This window comes from Furipterus horrens, unplaced genomic scaffold, assembly GCF_987537825.1.
Source record: "Furipterus horrens unplaced genomic scaffold, mFurHor1.1.pri manual_scaffold_3, whole genome shotgun sequence".
NCBI lineage: Eukaryota > Metazoa > Chordata > Mammalia > Chiroptera > Furipteridae > Furipterus > Furipterus horrens.
In genome coordinates this window covers 185,963,545-185,970,342 of record NW_028327173.1, presented here as the reverse complement: position 1 = coordinate 185,970,342, position 6,798 = coordinate 185,963,545, and the positions used below count along the sequence as shown (strand labels likewise).

The 6,798-nt window shown below is 50.1% G+C and overlaps 1 long non-coding RNA gene across 1 annotated transcript; it reads left to right on the top strand.

Annotated features, from left to right (window-relative positions):
* Window positions 1-336: 336 nt before the first annotated feature.
* LOC150016959 (uncharacterized) lies at window positions 337-4,930 on the top strand. The gene is made up of 2 exons (XR_016510081.1): window positions 337-496; window positions 4,331-4,930. It is a non-coding gene; the product is annotated as an uncharacterized LOC150016959 (long non-coding RNA).
* The last annotated feature ends 1,868 nt before the right edge of the window (window positions 4,931-6,798 follow it).

Genomic DNA, 6,798 nt, shown 5'->3' with positions numbered 1-6,798 from the left:
ACAGCCCACATTTTGTATTTTGCTTGAAGCTGCCAAGATCTAGCCAGAAAATGGGAAAGAGAGGTGGGTCTGGCCAATCTTATTTTGCAAACCTCCCCAGTGTGTGAACTCCTCCTTCTCCGCAACAGGTAAACAAACACCTGAACTGGGAAGGAAAACTACCTGGTAGTCTGCAGGGAGTGCCAGAAAGACAAGGAAAGGGAGGGGTTGGTAGCAGGGCCAGCTCTCCTGCAGTTGAAAGCCTACTTTTGTTTGAACCCCATCCCAAACCTCGCCTACCAACCCTTGGGAGGGAGGGGCCATATCAGGGGAGGTGTGACTTGCCCAAGGGGCCATTCCTAAAACGAAGTGGGACCTGAAAGCTGTAGGTGCGGAAAGCCCGGGGTGAGGCCCTTTCGGCAGCGTCACTTGGGCACCGAACTTGGGGGAAGGAAGGATCCCCCGCTTCACCCTGTTCGGGTTGGCTTGCGCTGGAATGCCACGCTTTTCGAAGTGTGTGAGTGATTGGCACTTTCTAAATATGTACAGCGATGGGCTGACTGATAAGAAACTGGGCGTCTGGCTTCGCGGGTTCGCGCCCCGCTGGCAGCCCCGGGCTTGCGCTGCGCCCCGCTCGTGCTCTGCTGAAACCTCAGCACCTCTTTCCAGGCCTGCTTTGGAATCGGGTCTGTTCATTCCCAAGGTCCCCATTTTCCAATTTTTACTTTTGGGACTGGGAAAAAATAAGACGATGAGGCGCCCCTACCACTCAGCCCTGGTGACCCAAATGGCTGACTCAACTGGGCGAAACAGGAGCGTCCCCAACGGGCTGGTTCCCCCCAGCCCCCTTCGCCCCTCGCTCGGCCCCACAATGCGCCCTTGTGCCGCGCCTGCAGCCAAGCCCGGGGATTTGGCGCAGGGACGGGGGGAATAGTCGTCAGATATTTAAAACAGAGCCGAGGGAACAAAGCAGGCCTTTGTGCACCGAGGAAGCCGCGAGCGGGGAGCCGGCAGCGGCGTAGAGGTCTGCCTGAGCGCATGCGCTGCAGTTGCAGGGCTCTGGTGACCGAGAGTTTTCCACCCCGGCCGCCGGGCCTCCGTTAACCCCTTCCCGGCCTGCTCCCGGGGGCCGGCGGAAAGAAGCAGACTTTCATCTGCCGGTTGTTACATGTTTAATTGAAAAAAGGATTGGTCATTTTCCGTGTTTCTACAGGAAACACAGATCATTAAAATAAAATGATATACCAATTGGGAGCCCGGATTTTAAATGACTGGGATTTAATGGGCCCTGTGAAAAACGAGGCATTTCTAAAAGACGCCTTCTTCGGACACTAGCGGAACCTTTTTAAAGGACTAGCTTCTGTCTTGTGTATGCTGGGTGATCGACTGTTTCATTTTCCTGTTTCCTGTCGCTTGGGACTTGGAAGATATGTTGGTTATTGTCAAGGTCCTGACTTTTGTTTGGGGTTGTGGGCTGGCCAGTGTTTATTTTTAAAAAATAACTAAATAGAAGTGGAGTGTGCATGGTACAGAGATGGGATTGGGTCGTGAATCAAGGAATACAAGTATATAATTAATCTAAACTACTTATGAGTTTCTTAAAGAAAGAGGGAGGGAGGGAGGAAAGAAGATAGTAGTTATCAAGCACCTTTTGTTGCTGGGGGAAAAGATTGAAGAGGTGTCTCAAGTAGGATAGACCGGGAGTGGCTTGTTGGGGAGATGGGATGTGCAAAGCACCCCATCCTGCTTTATACTGACAATAATTGCCCCCACCACCCCCAATATGTAACGGAAGAGTGACAGGCAGGGGCTGGGGAAAACCAGCTGCAGCCTTAGAAGTGAGTTACTATGCTTGAATTATCCAGATGAATGGGAAGGGTGATCTCAAACTACCAGGTAATTCCACAGCCTTCCAAACAAGGCTCCTGGGCCCAACTCCAGCACGGTTAGATGGACAGTCCCCATCAAAGCGAGTTAGGGGTAGTGGAGGGAATCAGGGGGACATCTCATGGCCCGTGTGCTAGGACTGCACTAGTCCACTCTGCTCTGCCTGTGTACACACTTCTGAGGAATTTATAGCTCTTTCTCTTCCTTTCATAGCTCAATTACCAGGTGTTCACAAGAACCAAAGAGATTTCTACATGAGGTCATCATGGCAAGAAGCTCTCTTACTATCCTTGATCTCTAGGTCTCCAGGACAATCATTGCTAGAATGTCACTGGTACCAGACTGTGTCCCTTAAAGGCTACACTGCAGCAAGGGCAGATAAACAACTTTGTGGCCGCAGTCACATAGCAAATTCATTCTCAAATGAGGGCTGATTAGTTAGCATGACATAAGTGGTTTTTTCCACTCTTCCACATTCTGGCCCAGAATTCTGGGCCTAAAACATGGTCTAAGAATGTACTTTGAGATGTGAAGAGAATAGTTTGGGAGGGACTTGGAGAAGTACCTTCTTCTAGATAGAAGGACAAAGTCTCTTTCCTCTTGGTTTCCCCAGCCTATAGCTCATTTCTACTCCCTCTCCCAGCTCAATAAGGGAATTTTATCTTTATATAAAGAGAGTTGTGGTAGGCAGTCTCCAAGATGGCAGCCCTCAATCTTTCCCTGGAGGTTTTTGTGTGTTGTTTCTCACCTCTTGAATCTGGGCTGGCCATAGTGACTTGCTTGACCAGCAGAATATGGTAGAAGTGACATTCTAGAACTTCTAAGGCTTGGTTATAAGAAACCTTGTGCTATCTACCCGGGTGTCTTGGAACTTTCACTCCCTGGACACTTGCTGTAGAAACTAGCCACCATTCTGTAAAAAATCCAAGTAAGGCCAAGTCCCTGCTCCCAGGTTAAACACTGTCTGGGGGAGCTGTAATCTTAGGCACATATGTCACCAATGTGGGCAGATCTTAGCTGCAATGAGAGGCAGGGGGACTGAGGTCTTCCCTCCTCATTATATCCCAGTCTTCTGGCACCATTAAAGACTGGGAACTTCCTGTGTTTTGATGTGGTAATGGGTGTGGGCACTAAAGCCACATGATCTGGGTTCAAGTCCTAGTTCCACCACTTATTGGCTATGTGCTCTTGGGCAGGATCTCTGAACCTCTAACTCCTCATCAGTCATCGTCGTCGTCGTCGGCAGCCGTCCGTCTCGAGAGACGATGGTGTAGCTTCTTAAGAGTCTATCTGCACCGCCGAGAATGGTTGTGCAGTCCGACTCAGGAGTGACACGGTATCTGTCTCCTCCCGTGTTGAATCGACATCTTGCGATGACGCTGGAGTGTCCTCTCCAGTGAAGCTGAAGCTACAGAGCCTGGGCAGGGTGATATGGAGGGTCTGCTGTTGCCCATGCAGCAGACCCCCCCTCTCTTCGCAGCTGAAGGGTCCAAGGGAAAGACAGAGTCAATACAGCTTGGTTTCAGGTGCGCCGCAGGAGTTGCCAGTGTTGACTACAACGTCAAACCGCCTTAGGGACTCCGGCTCCGGATTTTCTGTCGGGGTTTACTCCCTTAGCCTTTCCCCTGAAGAGGTATGCCGCAAGGCAGCGGAGGTTTTTTTTTTTTTGGAGTCAGAGTTTTCCTTCTCTGATGTGCCCTGACTGGAAGATCGAACCAGCGACACTTAGCTCGCAGGCCGACGCTCAATCCACTGAGCCAAACCAGCCAGGGAACTCTCCTCATCAGTAAAAATAAAAATAGTAACAGTGCTTCATCTCAGGGTTGTATGGGGATTTGATGAGACCCTGCTCGTGAAGTGAGCATTTAGCTCCTAGCCTGGCACCTGTAGGTGCTCAGGAATTGTTGGCTCCTATCATATGCGCTTCTCACAAGGCGCGGGAAGGCTCTGGATGTGAAATTATCAGCTAGGTCCGGACAGGTAGTACAAGTAGGTTTTGTTTAGAAAAAAACAAGAGGGGTTACTCAGGAAAGAGAAGGGAGTGTCACTTGGGAATAAACTTGCCCAAAGTCCTGGCTGCCCCGGTCATCTGCTTCCTGAGAGGATTACATGGGACCTGCATGACATTGGTCTGATTTTCCTGGCCAAGATGCTGACACATGTCCTGCCACCATGAACTGCTCCTGCACCCTCTGGGTTCACGAGGCCCCAGGAGCCTGGGCTTCCCTCAGGCAACCCCAGGGGTTGGTTCCAGGCAATTACCTGGTCCAGGAGCCACTGAGTACTTGGAGCTATTAGGGCAGGGAACTGAGGTGAGGGTGTCCCCAGAGCCTCAGGAAGCATTTTGGATCCATCCCTTGACCCTACTTCAAACTCCAGCCTATGTAAACACACACGGAGGCCCTAGGAAAGCTGTCACTTGAAGGGCCTGCTCCTCGCTCATCTTTTGTCCTTGCTTCCACAGGCCCTGCCTCGTCTTTCAACCTCCAGGAAGACTGGGCAGATGGGCAGATACCAAAGGAGAGCATGCCGGGGAAGCATTTCTGAGGGGGCAGCTGTCTCTGCATGTGGGTATGAGTTACCTTTGTCAAATGTCCCTGCACTGTAAAGCGACCAGCAAGGAGACCACAGCCCTTTCTTCTGCATCCATCAAGCATGTGTGAGAATCCAAGTTCCTTTTCCAAGCAGTGCATCTGTGTTGCCACCATCCAGCCGGCGCTGTTAGCTAATCCTTCTGAGTATGGAGTGTGTTTGCTGGTGAGAAGCCTGGCTCTTCATGGGGAGGCTCATTTTCCTGAGAAAATGCCCATTTTACCTTATTTTCCAGGGGTTTACTTCCTGACCAACAGGCTCAGGGTAAGTGAAGCTAGAGCCCAGAGTCTGGGAAAGATTCCAAACCCCTGGTGTTTCCAACGCAGAGGGGTTGTATGTATTGTAAATCTTTACTCTCCTTAAAGCAGTTAAACAGAAAGCAAACATTTGATCCTTCCTTAGTACATCTCAATAGTTCGATTTTTACTGTCATCTGAACTCAAGACATAGAAAAATAAAACATGAAGACTTACCGGGCCTACTGGTTTATCCATCGTATTCTGTTACCTTCTAAGAAATCTGCCTTGTTAGCATACCTGACACCTGACAAACACCTGGTTAGGCTGTGTAGGTGGCGGCAGGGGAAGGATTGGCTTATTTTCCTCCCAAATGTAATTCTTGGGGCTCTCCACCCAGGGTCACTGCTAGCTCATTTGGCACCTACGTGCAAATTAGAAAAGGCACCCCCTCCTTTGTGTGGATGCAACCATGCCAGGGGGCACAGCTTGGCAAGCAGAGTGAGGACTGGATTTCAGCCCCACCCGCCTCTTGTGCCCTGAAAACCTGTGTGACTGTATATGGTGACCCTGCCTCCAGCCAATGTCACTAGCTCCAGTTTCTCCTTTTGGAGAGGTGCTTACCAGAGAGGGAGGGGGAAGAGGATGCTCCCTGTTGTACGTTAGAGACAAGTTCCTGGAGGCCCAAGAGTAAAACCTTAATGTGGGTATGTTTTGAGTTCTGGGAGAGCTGGGGACATTGCAGACTACAGCCCACTTTTCTTGGGACAGAGAAACCAGTCTTTGAAATTAAGACAGCCCCAGGGGATGGAACAGCTGGTTAGTCTGCCCATAATCTTGCTGGGAAACCTGATGGCAAATAGCTCTGGATTTCCTCACTTGGACACTTTACCGGAGTTTCCAGGAACCCTTTACCCTCTTCTGAGAGAGAGGTAGGCTCATGGTGCAATTCTCCCCTCGCCTCCTCTTGAGCTTTGGTCTGTGGTGAGGACATCTGGGTGCAGGGAGCTTTAACCCATCTCTGCTTTCAGATCTAAATCCAATCACCTGTCAAGGGGCTGGCCTTCCCTGCTTTGATGAGTCCATTTACAGAGTTCTCCATGGTGTGATGGTGGGGGAGGGGATGAGTCCAGAAGGCTCCCTGTGGGATCTCAGGGGTATCATCTTCCCGAACTGTGACTGAGCATACTCACCTCTAAAACAGAATGAACAGCATGCAGCACGTCCATAACATGAATAGACCTCATAAGTACTCGTGACTTCAAGTAAATGAGTACATTAATAGACACAGCTCCAAATTATGTAAGTAACCAAGGGTTCTTGGGGAAACTAGAGATGTTTTGTTCATTTCCTCCTCCATTCACATAACAAACATTTACTGATATTTACCATGTGGCAGCCCTGTGCTAGGCTCTGGGTGAAGAGGCCAATGGGAAAAGCACACTCCTGCCTTCTGTTTAAATGCTATGTCCTAGGGAAGGCTTTCCTTGATTATCTCTTCCCTATACTTGGACCCTCTGTACATACTCCCTTTAGATAAATAGCATCACACTTTAATTACTTGACCCATTTCTGTTTTCCCTCTAGACAGCTTCAGCAGGAGAGGAACCATGACTACATTCATCAAAATACATCTGCACCAATGTTGGCCCAATGTAGCCCCCCAAAATGAGTTACCTGAATCCATTTGGTTTCCAGCTAGTGCACTGGAAGTCAGAATATCTCCCTCTCCTGGGATGCTCTTGGGTTTAGGAAATCCAGGTCCTGTGGAGGGTCTAATTCCAGGCAGGGAACCATCTGCTTCTGAGAGGGCTGGGACCAGATGATTGCCAAGATCCCTCCTGCCTAAAGTCAGCAATTCTAGGACAGATGGGACTCTGGAGGACTGGACAGTGAAGGGATAACCAGAGCATGGGGTGCAGCCAGCTCAGAGGACCAGGCTCCCAGATCCCTCTTCAGGAAAGAAAGAAAGATACGAACTGACAATGTAGCTCTGAGGAGGATGTCTCTGGGCCTAAGGCTGACCTGTCCTTCACCCCCAGCCCATGTACTCCAGACGGGGGAAACTGACTGCCAATGTGTCTGCCAGGGGCAGGAGGAGACA